Source organism: Musca autumnalis, unplaced genomic scaffold (assembly GCF_047663935.1).
Source record: "Musca autumnalis isolate F117 unplaced genomic scaffold, ASM4766393v1 scaffold_3, whole genome shotgun sequence".
NCBI lineage: Eukaryota > Metazoa > Arthropoda > Insecta > Diptera > Muscidae > Musca > Musca autumnalis.
This window is the reverse complement of record NW_027411866.1, coordinates 158,452,962-158,465,144: the sequence shown is the minus strand read 5'-3', so window position 1 is coordinate 158,465,144 and position 12,183 is coordinate 158,452,962. Positions and strand designations below refer to the sequence as shown.

The following is a 12,183-nucleotide window of genomic DNA, read 5'->3' as shown; positions in this document are numbered from 1 at the left end:
ATGCCGATGCATATGCCATCTTAAAAAAGTTAAATGCCTTAGAGGATGGAGAAATTCGTGTTTTACCACAGTCCGATAAAATGCAGTTATTGCATAAAAAAATTAATGATAAACTCCATCAAGCATATGAGAGGAATGTCAAATCGTACAATAGAAGAAGTCGTAACGTCGTTTATAGACCTGGTCAAGAAATATACAGAAAGAATTTCGTCCAAAGTAATTTTGTAAAGGGCATAAATGCCAAGTTTTGTAAGCCCTGGCTAAAATGTCGTGTAAGAAAGGCCTTAGGTAACTGTTATTATGAAATAGAAAACCTAAAAGGTAACCTTATAGGCACTTTCCATGCTCAGCATTTGAAACAATAGCCCGATAAACCCGCAAAACAAACCACCAAATTCAAACACAAAACTATTGTTAACATTTTATTCGCTACTTCCATTCGTTTGTTTATTTTTGTTGAAGTACATGTAGAAGAAAGGAGAGGACCAAATGATTTTAAAATTCAGGACAAACATTCCATTTCAAATTGTCATCCACATTTATTGATGAAATTAACCAGCAATGATAATGACAGTTAACGTATTGCTCCAATTTTCTCTTTTCCAATACTTTATCTGGAAAGAAAGAAGCGAATGCACAAAATGACACAAGAAAATTCACACACAATTCGGAATAGAACTTACATTTTCTTCTTTGTACAAACAGCACACATTGGCAATAAGTTAACATACATGGGCAACATATCACACCCATAGAATGTTTCCCCTTTCCTTTCTGTCGAATGAAAATAGTTTCGCAAGGTCCTTCATTCAAAACAAATAATATTCACAACGACTTTCTATTTTGCATATTGAAGTTACATAGCTATAGATTTTCAAGTGATGATATCAAACCAGTATGCCTTCATTGTTGTTTATATATGTACATATGTATGTTGGAAATGCTATTATGTCAATTACTCCTACAGAGATTCACAAGTATACTGGGACCTTTTAAAACAAAACGGAATGATTATACGAAATGGTCAATTAAAGAGTAAAATGCATATCAAATTATAAGTATTTACCTTGGACGTCAGTGCAAAGCAAAACGTAGTATCAAAGTCCCAACTTTTTTATGTTTCACAGGCTACACAAAAACAGTTGGGTTTGTAACAGCCACCTGTGCCTGTGCGGCAGTAGTTCTACTGTGGACATCATTGTTATTTTTGTTTGTATGCAAAAATATGTGCAAATTGTTGCTGATGTCACTGGTTTGTCCTACATTACAAAGCAAAGGACCGTTGTCGTTTAGGATGTATTTGTACAAAGTACTGAATAAACGAACACATCGTCTCTGAATATTTATATTAAAAATATGTGGTAATGCTTGATTGTCTATCACCATTGATCGGTTTAATGCATCTTTCTGTGGGCTAAAGGTGGATATTACGGTCGTTTATTATCGTGAAAATATCTCACTTTTATCTGGGTGGTTACAAGATTTTTTTGTTGTTGTGCGTAACCGGATCAATGGTAATGATTTTCCTTAACGTTATCTGTATCCACAACCACAATGTTAACGACACGAATATGTGAATCTAGTACAATACAATAAGCCACCTTAGTATTTGCTTTGCGATTTTTTATATCCATCCATTTGATACATTATCCCTCAACTTTAAAGACAACTGTAAAAACACTTAAAAACTTGGGTTTATTCATGATCATGGAATCCCCAAATGAATTATTTAGATTCTCGTTGTGAACAATAGAACCACTTGCATTATTCGTTCAGCCACCACCACTTTCAGATATTTGCGTTGTGTGAACAGACTAGGACTTTTACCATTTGCAACACTATTATTTCCATATTTTTTACATAATTTCTAGAGGAATAGTTGAAATTATTCATATTTATGACTCTATTGTTATGGTTTGTAATCCTTTGTTGTGAAAATCAACATTATTCCACAAAAGGTAAATAAACGTCTGTCAAATGCACTAAGTGTTGCAAAACGACACCCTAGAAAAAATTATGTTGCCACAACGTTTGGTACAAAATTTAAACTTGCCACATTCATAAAAGGCGATCGAAGTACAACGTATGATGTGTTTTTGGAAATTATTTCACCCTAAATAATATTAATTACATTTTATAAAATACAAATATTCTTTGACTTACGTCAACATTTAAGATTATAATTTTTAACAAATATTCAACAACGCCACCTACATTAACTAGTTACATTACAAATTATCAAACTGAGATGCATAAAATACGATTTGTTGTCACAAACTGTCAGGCGCATGTGGCTTGAGATATTCTTGAATGTCACCTTGCTCATTGAGCGATCATTATAAAAGTTGAAAGCGAAAAGTACAGTTCAAATTTTGTGGTATTATATGTAAAGAGTTAAAGTTTCTTTTTTTTTGAAAAATATATATAAGAAAGAAATCGTTCATTTAATTTCTCTGTTACTCCTCATTAAGCCATTGGTCGCTGGAACTTCATTTACAATTTAATTAAATTATATTTATCTAATTACTCGGGTAAGAACATTCATTTCTCTTTTTTCTAACACATCCAATTACCGTACATACATATATTCATCTTTTCGACCCCGATTTTAGAAGTTAAGTAAATTTTGAGTGATATTTGATAATACAAAGTTGAAGTGAAGTGTTAATATAATTTGAAGCCGTATGTTGCAACATCAAAATTTACTTAGAACATGTGAACTATATAGGGGTCGTAAAGTGTAATATGTTCAGACATGAGAATAATGTATACTATTATTTCTTTTAATCTAGGGTATTGTGGTCAAAATTCTGTCAATTTCCCTAGAAACAGATTGGCCACAATACTCCCAAAGTTCTGGCAATACATATTCCCAAAAATCTCATCATCCAAATCCGACACGTGGTAACTCAGCCTATCAAAACCAAAAGGGAATTTTTTGGTTATGTTAAATACCACCAGATGACCACGTGAAAGAGTGAGTACACAAACCACATAACCAGCTTTCATAAAGTTATAACTTTTCGACAAGGGCAAAATGACAAGAATTAAAGAAACCAACAAATAATATCCTAAATGTACATATAAAATATTTTATTCCAAAAAAACAAATTCTAAAAATAACCTATATTGTTCAAATTCAATCAATGCACATGGTGCAGATGTAAACTAGTGTCAAAACGATTAACTATCTTGTTGATTCAAAAGAAAAATGGTTGGAAGTTTAAACACAGGATATACAATTGAAGCATAATTTTAGGCGCTTACTCTTAATGTAAATCTTGTTAATAATATCAAAAACTTCATTATTATCTAGACGAACAAAGAAAAGTAACAGAACACTATTTGATCCACAAACGTAAAAAAAATACATTTCAAAATATCAATATACGGAATCAAAGCTCCTACAAAATTAATATATATATATATCTAAAATAAATAAGTTATATTAAAACATATAAATAATTATACTCCTAGTGATAAATCAAATATATTGCCTGTACAGTATTTCATGTAAAATAGTTGAATATTCATATGAGTTAACCAAATAGTTTTTTTTTTATTTAAATACCTAATTCTAAATATTTTTGTTTCTTTTTCTATGCATATTCATAAATATTTTATATGGAATATTCTCTATCCACTTTACCTTTATTATCACGCTAATAGTTAAGAAACATTATATTTTAGATGTTAAAAGAAATGAACAAACTTTCAAGAATAAATACCATTATATGAGATATTATGAACAATACCAAAATGTGCTAAAATATTTTAATCATGGACTGAAGGTAATTGTCGGTTGGTTAGTGTATGTTTGGGGTATCTTTGAATAATAATAAATGGAGAGAAGATACCATGGTTGACCATAGAATCATAAGGGGTGGGTTCCATTTGAGGCATGTCATCTTAGTCTCACAAAAAGGGGAATCTAACATCATTCACTTCAAAGTATGAAAGCAAGAAAACAGTAAGTTGTAATGCATCCGTCAACTAGTTGATTTTCTCTTATTTCATGTAAATTTAGAGTTTCAGTATATTATTAAAAATAATAACCATGGTACAAAATAACAATGAAATTAAATGTACAATCAGTCGGAGAAACAACCCCCCCATCCGGCGAGCTTAGCCGAAGCCTAGTCCACCATGTACCATCTCCGCACCATAGGATTGTCACATTTATGGCGCCCAACTCTCGAGCAACTTTTCTGATTCTACATAGCCCAAGCCCTTTCATGAGACCTTATCTCCACTTCGGTATCCCAGAAGGTTATACCTACAACCATGCTGAGTAGTAACGAAAGGTAGATATTGTCAAATTGAGGGTTACCAATCGAGGAAAGAAATACCTTTACGGAAGGAATCGTATAAGGAGGCTATACAGCAAACCATATACTTGTTGCTTTCTCAAAATAGTATTTATATCCCTTGAGTGGTATAATACAATTATTTTTTAGCAAATTGCATTACAATTTGTCTTCAGAAAAATATAAAAAAATAAACACAACTTTAAAAGTGAATGGTTTGTTTTTACGTTTTTGTAAAAAAAATACAAAAAAACAATTAAGATACTACATACAATTCATATTTCTAGGTAATTGTTTTTCTAAATTAAGTTAGAAAAAAATAATAATTTAGAAAAATAAATAATTGTATTTAGATTTCCCAATAAAACAAAATGTTGATTTGTTATAAATTTGCATAAATTGACTAACTTATCCGACAATTCAAACATTCAGTCCATAATCTCTTATGAAAATCAATTGCTAAAGAAAATATAATACATTAAAAAATATATATACGTCATCAAAAACATAAATAGTTCCAAAATTTCGTTACTAAAAAAACAAAACAAAATATTATTTAAATTGTACATCATTAAGAAATGTATTTTTTTTAGTTTATTATTTAGTAAACAAATATGTTTTTAAGATATACAAATATACTTTCACAACGCTAAGCAATATTACATTCATATTGCAAATATATTTAATTAAAATTTCCAACATTTTAACCTAAAACAAATCGTTTAATAAGAAAACATTAGTTAAATACTCTGTGCAATTTGTCATAAAATTGTACATTGACATTATAATTTGGTCCTACTTGTCAAAATGGCTAGCAAGAATTCTGCGAATGCAACCAAAAGATCTTCAGATCGAATAGCTAGTAAAAACGCTGCTGGTACTTCCAATGCTACCAATAATATACCTGGTAATTTTCTTTCATTTCCTGGTGTTTCCATGAATACTAATAATACCCCTACAGATTTTCTTTCATTACCTGGTACTTCCAATAATACCACTGCAGATTTTGCCTCATTACCTCATAACGCTGAAAGTAATAATAATAATATGAACAATTCTTCGACATCTGCACCAGATGTAAACAGAACTATTGTCGATACAGGGATACCACCGCTTATGTCGATTACAGTTCCACCACCAATAGGACATCAAACTACTTCTTCTCCTGGACCTCAGTTCAGCAGTTTAGCTGCTCAAGAAGTCCGAAGAGAGTATGAGGAATCTAGACTACCACCTATAACAGAGAATGTTAATTTAGAGGCCTCTATAAGTAGTAGGCATGGTCCAAGTCTTCGAGACTTTATTGATGCTGCTGTCAGAGTATCCCAGTCAAATACTTTAAAGACATTAGAAGATAAATTAGCGTTAATGGTCCCTCAAGTGGTAAGAAATTCGTTAGAATCGATGAGAAATGAAACATTTAATAGCACTCAACAACAGATCAGAGGTGATCAATCACATAATAGACCATATCCTCAATACCCCACTAGTCAGTACCAACAACAGCAAAGTCAGCAAAATATACCAAATGCTTCTAGAGAACACATTTCTCACAATTATAACCAAAACATTGCGATGGGTTATAGTAAACCCATAACTCCTCTACAGCTTCAAAAGTGGGGGCTGAAATTTGATGGATCTTCTAAATCAATAAGTATAGAAGAATTTGTCTTTAGAGCTGAAGCTCTTAGAGTAGATTACAATTGCCCTTGGGATGTGTTTGTTAAGGGATTTCACCACCTGTTATCTGGAAGAGCACACGATTGGCTTTGGCAATTTCGCCAACAAAATATTTACTGCGATTGGGATCATCTGAAATATAATCTCATAAAGAAGTTTCGAAGTTTCGAAAGCGACTTCGAAATTCAGAGGAAGATTATTGAACGTAGGCAGATGCCTTCAGAAAATGCAGATGTGTTCATCTCTGACATAATTCGACTCAAGAATCAGATGAGATTTCCGATCCACGAGTATGAGATTGTAAAAATAATTAAAGATAACCTGAAAGAAGGATTAGTTCAATTAATCTACCCAAAGAATATCGAGACGATTGATGAACTCATAGAAGAATGCAAACGAGCCGAAGTTAATATAGCCAAACGTGTTGCATATCGGCAACAGCAATCTAATTTCAGACGTTTACATGAGCTCGATTTCCAACAAAATGAGTGTATTGACCAAAATTATGAAGTCGAGGCATTGATTAATACTGCAGGTCAAACAAAACAAACAATTTGTTGGAACTGCAAAAAGAACGGCCATAACTTCATAGATTGCACATTAGAGCAGAGAAACGTTTTCTGCTATAAGTGTGGGTTCGACGGGGTAACGTCACCCAATTGCCCAAATTGCGTGGGAAACCAGAACAGGAGCATGGGGAAATCTGGGGCCCCATGTTCACCCAAAAAACCAGCCCAGTAACATTTCATACCAAAACGTTATTAAATCATAATGATAATATTACAATATACAATACGCCACATACACTAACAAAAAATGTAAAAGAAATTATTCCTTATAAACAACGATTACAATTATATAACAAAAGAAGGGAAGAAATATTTAAGGACTTTAAACCTACTTTAAGTAAAAAAGTCAGTAAAGCTAGGATCGGATATACACGTAGGAAACAGGAAAGAAAGGAAATTGCATCCACATGTATACAAATAGAAAACGACATTAGGCCATATATGACCGTTAAATTAAATGATGTAGAAATCACGGGGTTAATGGACAGCGGTGCTTCCGTTAGCTGCCTGGGCCAAAATTGCATTGAAAATGCTAAAAAGATGAAAGCTGAAATCTTAAATTTCAAATCATCTATAAAAACTGCGGATGGCAAACATCAGCAAATTATAGGAAAGATCAAGGCCATAGTAAGATGTGGAAACAAAGTGCAGAATATGACTTTTTATTTGGTTCCAAACCTCAAACAAAATTTAATACTAGGTTATGATTTTTGGAAGCATTTAAACATTAAAATTTCGTTAGAACCAGAAATTGGTGAAATTGTAGCTGAGGAGGAAGGTGATAGGAAGATGCATACCTTAACATATGAACAAAATATAGTTCTAGAAAATGCAAAATTTTCATTTCGGTGTTACACCAAACACGGTTTGGGCAAAACCCATCTGGAACAACATATCATAGATATTGGGAATGCTCCGCCAAAAAAGATGAGGTATTACCCTATAAGCCCTGCCGTTCAAAAATTAATGTGTGAAGAGCTAGATCGAATGCTCGATCTAGACGTGATTGAAATAGCCAAAAACGCCGAATGGAATAATAGGGTCACCCTCGTAATCAAGCCAAACAAAAATCGGTTATGCCTGGATGCAAGGGAACTTAATAAAGTTACCCGAAAGGACGCTTATCCGCTACCGAATATTGACGGTCTTTTGGCGAGACTCGGTGACACCTATTATATTTCAGCTATAGATCTCAAGGACGCATTCTGGCAAATTCCTCTGGAGGAGTCCAGTCGCCCCTTGACGGCTTTCACAGTCCAGGGAAGGCCTCATTACCAATTCAAGGTAATGCCCTTTGGACTGTGTAATGCTGCTCAAAGGATGTGTCGACTTATGGACAAAGTGATTCCTCCAGAGTTGAAAGACCGGGTGTTTGTGTACCTTGATGATCTGCTGATTGTGTCGCAAAACTTCGAGGAACACATTAATATGTTAAGGATAGTAGGAAGTCAGTTAACAAACGCGGGACTTACCATCAATATGGAAAAGTCAAAGTTCTGCTACAAGGAATTGAAGTATCTGGGGTATATTGTTGGAGCCGGGAAACTGAAACCCGACCCCAGCAAAATTGAAGCTATAGTCAACATCAAACCCCCTAAGAACCAAAAAGATGTACGCAAATTCCTTGGCACAGTCGGATGGTACCGTAGGTTCATCCACGACTTTTCCACATTGACCGCTTCATTGACAGATACGTTAAAAAAGTCCCCCAAGTTTGTTATGACATCACAGGCAATGGAGTCCTTTGAGAAGCTTAAAGAATGCTTAGTGTCCAGTCCAGTATTGTCCAGTCCGGATTTTTCGAGGCCGTTTTTCGTTCAGTGTGACGCCTCGAACGTTGGAGTGGGTGCTGTTTTGTTCCAGAAGGATGATGAGGATGGAGAACATCCAATAGAATACTTCTCAAAAAAACTAAACAGTGCCCAGAGAAATTACTCCACGACCGAAAAGGAATGTTTAGCCGTATTATTAGCCATAGAACGATTCAGACAGTACATTGAACTAATGGAGTTTACCGTCATTACGGATCACTCGAGCCTACAATGGCTTATGAGGCAAAAGGATCTAAATGGACGACTGGCTAGATGGAGCCTTAAACTCCAAGGCTACCGATTTTCAATTGAGCATAGAAAGGGAACACAAAATGTGGTCCCGGATATGTTGTCACGGTTGGACATGGAGGAAATTTCCTCTGATGTAACAGCTATTCTTAACCTTGACTCGGATGACTTTAAAAATGCATCCTACTTAACACTCATTAACACCATTGAGGAAAACAAGGATCGCCTTCCTGATCTTAAGGTTAGTGAGGGCATTGTTTACAAAAGAGTAAAGTTTAATAGCCAGGACATTGAAAGCGAAGACGAGTGCTGGAAAATATGGGTACCAGATAGTCTTACAAATACCATTATAAAAAGATCCCATGAAGCTAGTACATGTCATGGTGGCATTGGAAAAACCCTGCACAACATACGACAGTTTTTCTTTTGGCCATCAATGGTATTACAAATAAAAAATTTCATCAATACATGCGTTACATGCAAAGAAACTAAACACTCAAAACAAGTGCTAAGGCCACCCATGGGAAGTGAAGTGTTAACACAACGTCCATTTCAAAAAGTTTATGTAGACTTTTTAGGCCCATATCCAAGGACAAAATCTGGCAAAGCCTATATATTCATTGTTCTTGATCATAAAACAAAATTCGTGTTATTAAGAGCTATGGGAAAAGCTACAGTGGACCATGTAAATAAGTTTCTTATAGATGAACTTTTCTTTAAATTTGGAGTCCCAGAATATATTCATTCGGACAATGGTAAGCAATTTACCTCCGAAGCATTTAAAGGCTTGCTAAAAACCTTCGGCATAAAACACATCCGCACTGCAATACACGCACCACAGGCAAATGCCAGTGAACGTGTTAATCAAACCATCCTAAGCAGTATCAGAAGCTATCTGCAATCTGATCAATCGAAATGGGACGAGAACTTGTCTAAGATAGAAGCTGCGTTACGATCCACTATTCACTCCTCTATAGGCACATCGCCATATTTTGCCTTGACAGGCTATAATATGATCACTCATGCCGATGCATATGCCATCTTAAAAAAGTTAAATGCCTTAGAGGATGGAGAAATTCGTGTTTTACCACAGTCCGATAAAATGCAGTTATTGCATAAAAAAATTAATGATAAACTCCATCAAGCATATGAGAGGAATGTCAAATCGTACAATAGAAGAAGTCGTAACGTCGTTTATAGACCTGGTCAAGAAATATACAGAAAGAATTTCGTCCAAAGTAATTTTGTAAAGGGCATAAATGCCAAGTTTTGTAAGCCCTGGCTAAAATGTCGTGTAAGAAAGGCCTTATAGGCCGTTTATATATAACAAGGTTAACCCAGTGGGTCTGGGTTTCAAATGTCATTTCCATTGTATATACTTCAAACAAATCCTCATAAAGAAGGTTAACCCTGCAAAAAACTATAATATAAACGCCGTATTAGGTAACTGTTATTATGAAATAGAAAACCTAAAAGGTAACCTTATAGGCACTTTCCATGCTCAGCATTTGAAACAATAGCCCGATAAACCCGCAAAACAAACCACCAAATTCAAACACAAAACTATTGTTAACATTTTATTCGCTACTTCCATTCGTTTGTTTATTTTTGTTGAAGTACATGTAGAAGAAAGGAGAGGACCAAATGATTTTAAAATTCAGGACAAACATTCCATTTCAAATTGTCATCCACATTTATTGATGAAATTAACCAGCAATGATAATGACAGTTAACGTATTGCTCCAATTTTCTCTTTTCCAATACTTTATCTGGAAAGAAAGAAGCGAATGCACAAAATGACACAAGAAAATTCACACACAATTCGGAATAGAACTTACATTTTCTTCTTTGTACAAACAGCACACATTGGCAATAAGTTAACATACATGGGCAACATATCACACCCATAGAATGTTTCCCCTTTCCTTTCTGTCGAATGAAAATAGTTTCGCAAGGTCCTTCATTCAAAACAAATAATATTCACAACGACTTTCTATTTTGCATATTGAAGTTACATAGCTATAGATTTTCAAGTGATGATATCAAACCAGTATGCCTTCATTGTTGTTTATATATGTACATATGTAAGTATGTATGTTGGAAATGCTATTATGTCAATTACTCCTACAGAGATTCACAAGTATACTGGGACCTTTTAAAACAAAACGGAATGATTATACGAAATGGTCAATTAAAGAGTAAAATGCATATCAAATTATAAGTATTTACCTTGGACGTCAGTGCAAAGCAAAACGTAGTATCAAAGTCCCAACTTTTTTATGTTTCACAGGCTACACAAAAACAGTTGGGTTTGTAACAGCCACCTGTGCCTGTGCGGCAGTAGTTCTACTGTGGACATCATTGTTATTTTTGTTTGTATGCAAAAATATGTGCAAATTGTTGCTGATGTCACTGGTTTGTCCTACATTACAAAGCAAAGGACCGTTGTCGTTTAGGATGTATTTGTACAAAGTACTGAATAAACGAACACATCGTCTCTGAATATTTATATTAAAAATATGTGGTAATGCTTGATTGTCTATCACCATTGATCGGTTTAATGCATCTTTCTGTGGGCTAAAGGTGGATATTACGGTCGTTTATTATCGTGAAAATATCTCACTTTTATCTGGGTGGTTACAAGATTTTTTTGTTGTTGTGCGTAACCGGATCAATGGTAATGATTTTCCTTAACGTTATCTGTATCCACAACCACAATGTTAACGACACGAATATGTGAATCTAGTACAATACAATAAGCCACCTTAGTATTTGCTTTGCGATTTTTTATATCCATCCATTTGATACATTATCCCTCAACTTTAAAGACAACTGTAAAAACACTTAAAAACTTGGGTTTATTCATGATCATGGAATCCCCAAATGAATTATTTAGATTCTCGTTGTGAACAATAGAACCACTTGCATTATTCGTTCAGCCACCACCACTTTCAGATATTTGCGTTGTGTGAACAGACTAGGACTTTTACCATTTGCAACACTATTATTTCCATATTTTTTACATAATTTCTAGAGGAATAGTTGAAATTATTCATATTTATGACTCTATTGTTATGGTTTGTAATCCTTTGTTGTGAAAATCAACATTATTCCACAAAAGGTAAATAAACGTCTGTCAAATGCACTAAGTGTTGCAAAACGACACCCTAGAAAAAATTATGTTGCCACAACGTTTGGTACAAAATTTAAACTTGCCACATTCATAAAAGGCGATCGAAGTACAACGTATGATGTGTTTTTGGAAATTATTTCACCCTAAATAATATTAATTACATTTTATAAAATACAAATATTCTTTGACTTACGTCAACATTTAAGATTATAATTTTTAACAAATATTCAACAACGCCACCTACATTAACTAGTTACATTACAAATTATCAAACTGAGATGCATAAAATACGATTTGTTGTCACAAACTGTCAGGCGCATGTGGCTTGAGATATTCTTGAATGTCACCTTGCTCATTGAGCGATCATTATAAAAGTTGAAAGCGAAAAGTACAGTTCAAATTTTGTGGTATTATATGTAAAGAGTTAAAGTTTC

At 34.0% G+C, this 12,183-nt stretch overlaps 2 long non-coding RNA genes across 2 annotated transcripts; both read right to left on the bottom strand.

Annotated features, from left to right (window-relative positions):
- Nucleotides 1-409: 409 nt before the first annotated feature.
- Nucleotides 410-1,973, bottom strand: LOC141396531 (uncharacterized). The gene is made up of 3 exons (XR_012411185.1): nucleotides 1,067-1,973; nucleotides 684-989; nucleotides 410-614 (listed from the first exon to the last, which is right to left on the bottom strand). It is a non-coding gene; the product is annotated as an uncharacterized lncRNA (long non-coding RNA).
- An 8,193-nt stretch (nucleotides 1,974-10,166) lies between these two features.
- Nucleotides 10,167-11,776, bottom strand: LOC141396529 (uncharacterized). Its single transcript, XR_012411184.1, has 3 exons — nucleotides 10,846-11,776; nucleotides 10,455-10,768; nucleotides 10,167-10,385 (listed from the first exon to the last, which is right to left on the bottom strand). It is a non-coding gene; the product is annotated as an uncharacterized lncRNA (long non-coding RNA).
- Nucleotides 11,777-12,183: the final 407 nt, after the last annotated feature.